At 41.2% G+C, this 12551-nt stretch overlaps 1 pseudogene; it reads left to right on the plus strand.

Moving 5' to 3' along the window:
- The first annotated feature begins 4169 nt into the window (after positions 1 to 4169).
- On the plus strand, positions 4170 to 5578 carry LOC127684988 (homeobox protein DLX-4-like; annotated as a pseudogene).
- The last annotated feature ends 6973 nt before the right edge of the window (positions 5579 to 12551 follow it).

Genomic DNA, 12551 nt, shown 5'->3' on the forward strand with positions numbered 1-12551 from the left:
ATACAGCAAACCCGAAGCCAACATCAAACTAAATAGAGGAAATATAAAGTAATCCTACTAAAATTATGGTCCAGAAAATGTTGCCCACTCTTTCCCTATTTATTCAATATAGTACTTGAAGATCTATCTAGAGCATTTAGAGAACAAAAGGAGGTACAGTTTGTAACACTTGTCAAAATGTTACAAACTGGAAAGGAGGTAGTCAAAACATCACTATTTGCAGATGATATGATAGTATACTTATGCAACCCAATAAAACAACACTAGAGAACTCCTACAACTGAGAAACAATTTCTGCCATGTGGCTGGATGTAAAATTAACTCAATCAAATCAGTAGCCTTCCTCTACTCAAAGGATAAATAAGCTGAGAAAGAAAATAGGGTAATGACACCCTTTACCATAGTCACAAATAACATTACATATCTTGGTGTCACTCTAAGTATGCAAGTGAAAAATTTGTATGACAAGAATTTCAAGTCTCTGAAGAAAGAAATCAAAGCAGATCTCAGAATATGGAAAGATCTCTTTCATGATCATGGATTGGCAGAATTAAGGTAGTAAAAATGGCCACCTTGCCAAAAGCAAACTACAGATTCAATGCACTCCCAGTCAAAACTATATAAGCAAGACATGCAGAACATATTTATACCTTAAAAACCAGACAGAAACAAAAGTAAGATGGCTACACACATTAAATTATTTAAACCAGACCAAAGGCCTGGTGTGGAAGGCATTCTCTTGGAGACATGGGATTAGGAATGTGATGAAAAATTGTGGGAGGGAGGTCTGGGAGGAAAGTAACAGGTGAACTGGGAAGTAATAAAAGTAAAATATCAAATGTAAAGAAATAAAGGATTACAAACCAAAAAATTTAAATTCATGGGATCTATAAAATGAGGCTACACCTGGAGTAGCATCAAAGGGTGGGAGAGAATAATGGATTTGAATATTGCAAGTAGGAGGAGCCAAAGGGTGGGAGGGGCTTTGAATTCCAGGTTAGGAGAGATATATAAGGGCAGGTCTTCTAAGGAGAATTCAAAGACAGAGGACTGCACAGGTTACAGGAAACCTCTTCATTCCTGGTGAATTGGTGAGTTGCATGAAATGTCTAAGGTTGCTATGTAAAGGGGATATCAAGTTGGGGAAAATTTGGGAGACAGTGGAGGAGGATTTTTGGTGATTTTTTTAGCCTGTATGGGTGTTTGATTGGTGAAGTATAAAATATGCCCTGTATACATGCAGAAGATGTTATTTAAATTTAGTAGATGGTTCAAGTCTATCCCATAAATGTGAACAGTGCAGAGCAGTGATTTGCCCTGATCGGGGCACTCTATGGATGAGCTTTCAAGAGACCTCAAGGGGCTCTATTCTTAATTCTAAGCACAAGATTGAATCCTGGGCTGTTGAGAAAGCCTGGATCAATAGATAGTGAGGCCTGTCTATAGGACAAAGGAAAGATCTGACAATGGGATCTCAAGTGACCTTGGGACCAATTGAGGCTCCAGATTGCCTAGATAAGGCATAGTAGTGGCATTCTGACTCAAAAGTGTGACATCTTGGATGGTGTTTGGCTGAGCAGGCCCTCCTTCATCTAAAATCTGTAACCATTTTGGATGCATGGACCACACCTTTAATCCCAGGACTCGGAAACTAATGGCAAGTGGGTTTTTGTAATTGTGAGCCCTGGCTTGCATGTATAGTGTGAATCAGGAAGTCAGGGGCATGCACATGGAACCTGCCTCAGTCTCAGAAGAGAAAGTTTGGAGAGATAAATAGGTGTTAGTGGTGGCCGGAAACGTGCATGTCCTCTTGGCAGCAGGATGAGAAGAGACGCATTTTTTGAGATTGCTCCTAGAGAGTAAGGAAAAATTTTATTTTCTCGATGGAGCCCATGTTAGGAGGAAATCCTACAGGATGGCTCAGTTCTTTGTTACACACCTTTAGTCTTAGCCCTGCTTGGGAAGTAACAGTTAGGCTGATCCTTCTGAATTCTGTTTCAGCCTTGTGTTCTGTTTGACTCACATACAGCATAGTTCATTTAGCAAAACTCAGTCACAAAAGAAAAGAGTACAAAAAAAGTCTGTGATCTGGCCATATTTCCGTTAGATATTAACTTGTGGCTACAGACTGGATGTTACAACAGGGTGTGTATAGCTGCTGGATTCTAGAGGATGAAAGGAGGAGCCTGTGGGAGGGTTCTTGATAGGGAGATTCAATTAAGGCTAAGTCCTTGGTATAGCACTTCAATATCAGGGGATCTGGCTTAGGTGTATGTGCCTTCTGACATCCAGAGTAATTAGATCATCAATGCTCTTGTTTAGAATACGGGAGTGGAAAGGGTCCATGGAAATGGGACATGTTCCATTGCCCTTGATTCTTTATTTTGTCACAGGGTGTCATACTGCAAGGAGGAGAAACTGGGATCATGTTTTTCCAATTATGATAATATTCCTTTGTTTACAAAATATTTAATCTTTTTTACAATCCAGATTTTATCCCCCTTCTGGTCCTCCCACGGAAAGTTCCACATCCTGTAAGTCTAGTTTCCTTCTCAGGGAGAATGTCTTCACCCCACCCCCTACCTATAAGAACTCCCTGCCCACTTCGGGCCTCCAGTCTTTTTAGGGATAGGTACATCTTTTCTGAGGGAGTACAGTCCCACAGTTTTCTGCTGAGTATGTGTTGGGGGCCTCATATCAGCTGGTGTACGCTTAATTGGTGGTTGTCTAGTTTCTGAGAGATCTTGGGGGGGTCCAGGTTAGTTGAGACTGCTGCTTTCTTTCTTCTATCTCTTGTATTCTCCTGGTAATGATTAATTATCCCAGATCTCATTCCTTGGTTTTCAATTTCCAGGGTTGCCTATATTTGTCTTTGTTATATCTACTTCCAATTCTAGGTCTTGGACTGCATTAATAAAAACTTTCACTTTTTTGATTGTATCTTCCTGTATTGCTTATGGGATTTATGTGTTTCCTCTCTAAGTGCTTCTACCTGTTCACTTGCGTTTTCTTCTATTTCTTTATGTGAGTTATTTATATCTCTTTAAAAGGATTCTATTATCATTAAGATAAGATTTTAGGTCATCTTCCTGACTTTCAAGTGCATTTGTCTATCCAGGGCTTGCTGTGGTGGGAGAAGTAGTTTCTGATAATGCCAAAGTTTACTGGCTTCTGTTTCTCATGGTCTTGCTCTTGCCTCTTGTCATATGGTTATAGGGAGTTTTTTTCTGGTTGGGGTGTTTCTTTTTGGGAGTTTTCTTTTTTGTCCCTAGGTTGACTCAAGTCTCATGGTAGGCCAGTTGCCTTGGATGTGCCAAACCTCCTGTGGGATCTTCTGACTGTGGAACCTTCAGAGGGGCATGTACACTGGTGACTTGTTGCCCTGGTGGCCGTGTGTCTTCAGGGAGGCCTTCTTGAAGACCTTTGAATTGTGGGTTCTTTAGAGAGGCAGAGAAGCTGGAGATATGTTGCCCTGGCTGTGACACATCTACTGGGATGCCTTCATACTGTTTACTCTTGAGAGGATTTGTCAAGCTGTTGCCCTATGTTTCGCTGTTAACCAGGGAAGCATAAGTACTGTAGGTTTTGTTTCCCTGCATGCAAAAGAATTCCCGACAGGCTTTCAGACTGTCGATTCAGTTTCTCTGCATGCTGCAGTGCCCCTGGGAGGTCTTCAGACTTTGGTGTCAGTTGTCCATTTACTCTGTTTGCAGAATTCCTGGGTTTGTGATTTGACTTTTGTGTCAGTTGCCCTGCATGCCACAGAAATCCTGTGAAGTGTTCAGGCTTTTATTTTCATGGGCAGAGGCAGAGTAGCTAGTAGTCTGTCCCAACAAAATTTCACAGCCATAAGTGTAGGATATGGAAAATTTAAACATTGGAAATGAACATTCAATTTGCAGCTTACCTGGACTGGCAACCTCTTGTTAATACTGGAGCCAAGTGCATATTTATTTCAATACTGAGAATACTTGTAAGATTTGGAAACAGAGGCAGTTGTTCAGAAAGAATGAAGCTCCTGTCTGATTCCTGCTCTGTAACAGTCCAAACCAAATGCTGGGTAGGCAGGATGGGTAAATCAGTGCTCTCTGTACGTTTTTTGACGTGTTTTCTTTTACTAGATTCTCCAGAACATATTCCAATAGGTTCGGAACACACAGAGGGCTGAAGGTCCCTCCTTGTATCCAAAATTCCAAATGCCTTCAAGTGCACCCATAGAAACCAGACCCCAAAGGCTTCAAGAGACTGCAAGGAACTTACCCTTTCAAGTTCATTACAGTCCCATATTGACCCCAACAAATCCAATGCAATCAAGTCTTTCAGTCCCTGAAAGGGACCTACATCAGCAAGAGTTCCAAGGACCATCAAGAAAATCAGGTATCCAAATGCAACTAGATCCTGTACTGGGCCCAGGTTTACCTACTTTGAAAAAACCCTCAGGGCGTCTAAGTTATCAAATACATAATTGAAATCTTGTTTCCATGTTCTCATAGGATCTGTGGTACTGTCAGAGAAATATGGTGACCATCAATCTGGCCCTGTGACTTCAAGAAAGGTGCGGAAGGAACGCATTGTGTACTCCAAAAAACAATAGCACCTGCTGCAAGAACATTTTGATAAGTGTCAGTACCCAAACCAGGATCAATGTGTGAAGCTGGCAGAGTTAGTTGGTGTGACAGCGAGGGACATCAAGGTCTGCCCCTCTCTTTTCCCTCAATCCAACAGCAAAAATCTACACTTTCCCATCAGAAACTTTAATTTTGTTCTTAAATGCTTAGGGCACTGATGACAGTTTTAGGTGGTGGATATTTATGAATCAAATGCTGGGACTCAAATTTTTATCAACCTGGTAGCAATATAGAATAGCATTGTTTCCATGCAGGGTCTCAGAAATCTAATCACCAGAGCTCCTGCTAAAATACAGGACACACTGGCTCAATCTCCCCAGTCTTATGTTGTCTGGTCATACACAATCTACTTTATTATAATATCTTAGCCATCTTGAGTTTCCTGCTTCTTTGTTTCTGACATGTGAATCATTGCTATACAAACACCTTTTATCCAAAATCTTCACCTTGTGGTCCTGTTAGGGGACAACAGGCATCCTTCTGTTATCTTCTTTCTTTTCCAGATCTGGTTTAAGAACAGCCGAGCTAAGTACAAGCGGATGGCTCTCCAGAATATTACAGAAGCTTTGCCAGAGACCAATGGAAGTTCAAAACCAGTTTTTGAATCAACCCACTTTCCTGGTTCCATACCTCTTGTTGCTGCTGAGAATGGAGAGCCCATGTGTTCAGGCACATTTAGTGAGGTTTCCATTCCCAAACTCAACTGCATCCAGGAATCTTCTCTGCATCATTATCAGGCCAGTGATGCAGACAGGTGTAGTCAGCAGGAAGATCTGCTTGTTGGCCATGCTCCCATTATAGATTGGGATTCTGGTCAATCAGCAGCAGTTGAAGCCCAGACTGATCTAGCAGTGACTGAATCTACAGATGTCCTAGAAGCTGCCACCCATTGCCCAGAGGAGGCTCAAGGTTCAGGTCCATCTGCAGAGGAACTCTGGCAAAGAATCCTTGAGGACTTGGAGAAATCCGAGGACTGGCTTACTCCAGTGACTGAATCTACAGATGTCCTAGAAGCTGCCACCCATTGCCCAGAGGAGGCTCAAGGTTCAGGTCCATCTGCAGAGGAACTCTGGCAAAGAATCATTGACGACTTTGACATACCCGAGGACTGGCTTACTCCAGTGACTGAATCTACAGATGTCCTAGAAGCTGCCACCCATTGCCCAGAGGAGGCTCGAGGTTCAGGTCCATCTGCAGAGGAACTCTAGCAAAGAATCCTTGACGACTTTGACAAATCCGAGGACTGGCTTACTCTGGATTACACCCCAAATCCAACTTACTTCTCTCAGCTCCTTGACCATTCCAGACATTTATAGTCATGAAGAAGTGTGTTATGTACACCCTTCATCTCAGTATTTGTGGGAATTAACCAGGCCTTTCTGTAGACGTTGTGTACCACTGTGGTTTATATAGAGGGGTTGTTTCAAAGCAACTGTAAATATTCATTCTTCATTGTTACATTATGTTCTCATGAAATAAAAGGAGAAATAGTTCCTGAAAATTATTTTATTACATATATTATCCATTTACATTCCAGTCACTACTGCATATGTCCCACTGACCTATAGTTCTTCACCCAACACATTAGGTAAAGTTTTCCCCTAATATTTTTTAACGTTTTTTACCTTTATTACGATAGTATCACATACTATAATAGAATAGCAGATTAACTAATTCAGAAAGAAATAAATCAGGATAAAGTGTCCTTGCCATTTTTGTTTACATTAAGGATTCAGAAAGTGGAACAAATTAAGACGACTAGGTAAACACCTAAAACCATGCCAACTTAGCTAAAGTTACATAATATTAGGATTCAAACCCTAATTTAGATATTACCAATTTATTCTCTAAGTAAATAAGAGACCCAAAACGTTATTGAGTATAACAACTTACACATGAAATATACAGCACTTTGTTTTCTCAGAAAGCAATAGGGCAGCTCTTAGGCATTTTCTTTGTACAGTGACTAGAAAATCTTGATATGACTAGGCACCTCAGCTTTACCAGTAAGCTGATCAGATATAGCATATAGCAGTTTAATAGAGAGGTAACACTTCAGGTTTCAGAAGGCAGCAATAATTCTATTTTGGCTTTTATACTAAATGCTTATTATATTTAAGGTGACAATTGAAGCATATGATGTGAAGGTCATTAAGATTTAATGACAATCATTACAGTGTCTTGCAATGTACACACAACTGTATAATGCTTCTGTGGAATGAAAACAGTGTTGATTAATTGGATTTTACATACCCACACAGAGAAAACTTAAAAAATAACTATCAAAGGCAATGTACTATGCTGATGTACTAAATTCAAAGTATGCCACAGAACTGAAACACATGACTAACACCGTGCTTTGTTCTAGGAGAAAGCTGACCAGTTCTCAGGGAAAGCTAAGCCTACACCATTTATCCTAATAACCATGGCTTATATAAACACATCAGGTTCCCAGTAAAGAACCAAATCTAGGAATGTAAGTAAAACTTTGAGTGTTTTACATCTCTAGAACCTGGCTAAGGCTACACATCTATCTTCAAATCAGAAGCTGATATGAAATAGAGTGAGGTTCCCAGCTATGATAGAAAATAGAAAGGCTTCCAAGCACCATATTCCCTCAGGTTCCAGGAAAGCATTATGTGAGAAATAGAGAAGTAGGCAAAGAGGAAAGCTGGAAACATTCAGCTGTGATGTGATTCACTGTACAAGGCATTTAAAGTTCAGGACTGGAGTGAACCATCATGCTTTTCATGATGCTGGGAGCTATCCGTTTAATAATGTTCCCAGATAAAAGCAGGCATGATCGTGAGGGTAACCACAGTCCCAGCTTTTGACAGCCTATCTGCAGTCTGAGCATCCTTCAAGCCACTGACATTCTGTCCCTTGATCTCACAGATGTGGTTGTCAGTTAGAAGGCTATTACTGGTAGCAGAATTATCCTTCACGATGGATGAGATTTTAACACTTCTAACGATAAAGCAAATATCCAGGTGATGCACAGAGATAGCAGACACACAGAAGTGTGGAGAAGCCAGAGAGCACAGCTAGGAGAATCCCTGTTGCTCAGAGGATCATGTCAAGTACTCCCAGGCAGGAAGCGTTTGGTTTCTTTCTCCAGCTGGGGACGATCCTCTCCCACAGAGTGCCATATCCTGGTTAATCAGGGAGATAGCTAACCACACAGGAGTGCAGAGAGGTTTGAGAGCACAGGGAGGACCACCCCTGCTGCTCAGAGGAACCAGCCCAAAATCCTGAGAACACAGGTACCCAGGATCAGCCTGGGACAGAAGACTTCTGATTTTTGTCTGCATCCAGATAAGTTGCTGGGCCACAGAATTACATATAGAAATACCACCACAAGGAAGCTAGTCTTTCAGGAGTGCCTACCAATCTGTGTCCAAAGGTGAGGCCACCACCATTCTCAAATTTCTGGACAAAGTGGGACCTGCTAAGAACCATCAGGACACAGGAATCAAGAATCAGCTGGTGACAGGATACTTTTGATTTCTTTATGTACACCTGAGCTCACACATTTTCCCAGCTCTGCATACATAAACTCCTCCTAGAGAGAATGGGTCTCCCTGGAGTTCAGATACATAGGCTAGCAGGACAGTTAAACCACAGTCAGAGACATCAAGACCAGCTAGCACCAGAGATAACCAGATGGCAAAAATCAAATGCAAGAACACTGGCAACAAACCAAGTCAACATGGAACCATGCGAACCCAGTTCTCCCACAACAGCAAGTCCTGGATACCCCAACACACCAGAAAAACAAGATCTGGATTTAAAATTACATCTCATGATGCTGATATAGGACGTCAGAGAGGACATAAATAGTTCCCTTAAATACAAACAGGAGAACATTTTTCAACAGGTAGAAGCCCTTAAAGAGAAAACACAAAACTTTCTTAAGGAATTACAGGAAAACACACACACACACACACACACACACACACACACACACACACACACACACACACACAAACCAAAGAAACAAAAAAAACAGGTGAAGGAATTGAACAAAACCATACAGGATCTAATAGTGGAACTAGAAACAACAAAGAAATCACAAAGGGATACAACTCTGGAGATAGAAAACCTTGGTAAGAATTCAAGAGTCATAGATACAAGCATCAGCAACAGAATAGAAGAGTTAGATGAAGGAATCTCAGATGCTGAAGATACCATAGAAAGCATTGACTCAACCATCAAGGAAAATGCAAAATGCAGAAACCGTGTAACCCAAAACATTCAGGAAATCCAGACCACAATGAGAAGAGCAAACCTAAGGACTATAGGTATAGAGGAGCATAAAGATTTACAACTTAATTGACCAGTAAATAACTTCAACAAAATTGTAGAAGAAAACTTCCCTGACGTAAAGAGAGAGATGCCTGTGACCATTCAAGAAGCCTACAGAAATCCAAACAGACTGGACAAGAACAGATATGCACTTGACAAAGAAAGACCATTCAAACCTGTAATGGAAAGGAAAACTTATCAGAATTACGCCAGACTTCTCACCAGAGACCATGAAAACAAGGAGATCTTGTGCAGATCGCATACAGATCATAAGAGAAAACAAACGCTAGCCCAGACTACTATACCCACCAAAACTCTTATCACCATATATGGAAAAACTAAGATATTCCATGATAAAACAAAATTTGCCCAATATCTTTCCACAAATCCAGCCCTACAAAGGATAATATAAAATGCCAGCACAAGGAGGGAAACTACACCTTAGAAAAAGGAAGTAATAATCTTTCAACACATCCAAAAGAGGAGAAGCACTCAAACATAAAAATTACATCAAAAATAACCGGGAGCAACAATCACTCTTCCTTAATATCTCTTAATCTCAATGAACATAATTTACCAATAAAAACATAGACTAACAGACTGGATTTGAAAACAGGATCCAGCATTTTGCTACATAGAAATCTACCTCAGTGACAAAGACAGGCACTCCAAGCTACAGGACCACATATGTAGGGACCTTGGTCAGACCTATACAAACTGCCTGATTGTTGCTTCCATCTCTGTAAATCTCTGTAAGCCTAGCTTATTTGATCCGGTGGGCTGTGTTTTCTTGGTATTTTCAACTGCTCTAACTACTGCAGTCTTTTACCCGTTCTGTGGCGCTTCCGTGGCTCTGCCTATATTTCTGCCTATGTGCCTCTGCTTTAGGTCTCATTGGTTGCTGAATGGCAGGCATCAGATTAAAATTGGGCTAGCCAGTTCTCCAGGAGTATAACAATGAGCATAGCATAGTTATGCAAGGTTCCCATTGACAAACATAACAGAGTATCATTGATAGTGTCAGGGGTTGGTTCTTGCCCATAGGATGGTTTACAATTTGTGCTGGCAATTAATTGGAAATTGCCTCAGTTTCTCCTTCATCTTTGTCTAGGCAGTGTTTCCCATTAATAAATACATCCATTTTATGTTCTCAACACTACCTACCTCTCAACATTACCTGACAGTCACTACTCTATTCCCTTTCTCTCATAGGGTTTCCCCATGGGTCTACCTTGAACCTAATGCATCAAGTCTCTGCAGGATCAGGTGCATCCTCTCCTTTTGAGGCCACTCAAGGCAGCCTAGGTAGAAGAATGGCTCCAGAGACAGCCATTAGCTTCCAATCTAGTTATTGGGGGACCCACATGAAGACTGAGGTGCACATCTGCTAAATATATTATGGGGGCCTAAGTTCAACCCATGTGTGTGTGTGTGTGTGTGTGTGTGTGTGTGGTCTTTTGTTGGCTACTGAGTCTGTGAGAGCTCCCAAGAAGGCTGGTCCCCAGGTTTTGCCATTCTTCTCCAACATCCACTCTGCTGATTTTATAGGTGTGTGCCAAATGAGTCTGTTACTCTCAGTTTCTTTTCCTAACTAATGTGCAGTTAATTTTTCTTTAAATAAAAGTACTCTCTTTTCTTTATTCGATATATTTTCATTTACATTTCAAATGATTTCCCCTTTTCTAGACCCCCAAACCCCGAAAGTCCCATCAGCCCCCTTCCCTCCCCCTGTTCTCCCCCCCCCACCCCTTCCCAATTCCCTGTTCTGGTTTGTGCTATAATGCTTGACTGAGTCTTTCCAGAACTGGGGGCCACTCCTCTGTTCTTCTTGTACCTCATTTGTTGTGTGGATTATGTTTTTGGTATTCCAGTTTTCTAGGTTAATATCCACTTATTAGTGAGTGCATACCGTGATTCATTTTTTGAGTCTGGGTTACCTCACTTAGTATGATGTTCTCCAGCTCCATCCATTTGCCTAAGAATTTCATGAATTCATTGTTTCTAATGGCTGAATAGTACTCCACTGTGTATATATACCACATTTTTTTGCATCCACTCTTCTGTTGAGGGATACCTGGGTTCTTTCCAGCTTCTGGCAATTATAAATAGGGCTGCTATGAACATAGTGGAACATGTATCCTTATTACATGCTGGGGAAATCTTCTGGGTATATGCCCAGGAGTGGTATAGCAGGATCTTCTGGAAGTGAGGTGCCCAGTTTTCTGAGGAACTGCCAGACTGATTTCTAGAGTGGTTGTACCAATTTGCAACCCCACAAGCAGTGGAGGAGTGTTCCTCTTTCTCCACATCCTCGCCTACATCTGCTTCTCCTGAATTTTTAATCTTAGCCATTCTTACTGGTGTAAGGTGAAATCTCAGGGTTGTTTTGATTTGCATTTATAAAAGTGCTTTCTTGAGTACAGTTTGATCTGTCTCTTTTATTTGAGACAGTTTTTTTATTCTGTAACAGCCATGGTAGTCCTGTGACTTACTCTGTAGTCAAGGCTGTCTGGAACTCACAGAGATCTACCTGCTTTGGTGTTCCAAGTGTTGGGCTTAAGGAGTGCACCACCATATCTAACTTGAATTTAATTGAATGTGATCTCTTCTACTACATACCCTTGCAAAATATCAAAACTCTTAGCATTATGGAACTAGAGCTGGATTTAACTGAGGGTTACTTATTGTGGAGATGGAGTGATGGCTCAGTGAGTCAGAGCAATAGTTGCTTCATCAGGAAAGCCTGGTTTAGTTCCCAACCTCCACTATGTGGCTCAGAACCATCCATTGGGAATTGTATTCCTTTGGAGTCTTAGCCCTCCTTCTGTCTGTAGGGTTCCAGGCATGCTTGCACATTACTGACACGTGTTCATGTATACACCTACATTTACAACAAAAGAAAAGATTGCTTGTTGATCTTGATTCTTGAAATTTGGTTCCTAATTGGTCTGGAATCCCATATATGCTATAACTCCAGACGCAGGGGCTCTGAATCCCTTTTTGAGGCACAGGGACCGCACACATGAGACATGAACACTCACAGAAAACTGAACAAAATGCAAATGAACTTGTAGAAAATGAATTAAGTTGGGTGTGGTAGGGCTCACTTTTGTTGTTGTTGTTTTTTGAGACAGTTTTTCTCTGTGTAGCTCTGGCTGCCCTGGAACTCAGTCTTTAGACCAGACTGGCCTGGAACTGAGAAATCTGCCTGCCTCTGCCTTCCAAGTTTTGGGAATAAAGGAGTGCACCACCCCCGTCAGGCTGGAAGGGCTCACTTTTAATGCCATGAATTGTGATGGAAGGATTCTATTCTCCAGGGCATCCTGTTCTTTGTTCCCAAAGCCTGTTTAGAAAAATTAATCCAGGAGTGGTGTTACATGCCTTTATGGTCAGTATTTGGAGGCAGAGTCAAACTCTGAGTGAGTTTGAGACTATTCCAGAATATCCAGTGATATGAAGAGTGATGATGTCACCCGAAGTAAATATTCATTAGGTAGTATTAAATCAGATTGTAGGTAAAATAGTGTTAATTATTTTCTGAAAGGAATTTTTATAATTACTCTTGGCAGAACAGCTAGTACAATGACAGTTGTTTTGTTTTTCCATTACAAAGATTTA

The sequence above is a fragment of the Apodemus sylvaticus genome, chromosome 1 (assembly GCF_947179515.1).
Source record: "Apodemus sylvaticus chromosome 1, mApoSyl1.1, whole genome shotgun sequence".
NCBI classification, from domain to species: domain Eukaryota; kingdom Metazoa; phylum Chordata; class Mammalia; order Rodentia; family Muridae; genus Apodemus; species Apodemus sylvaticus.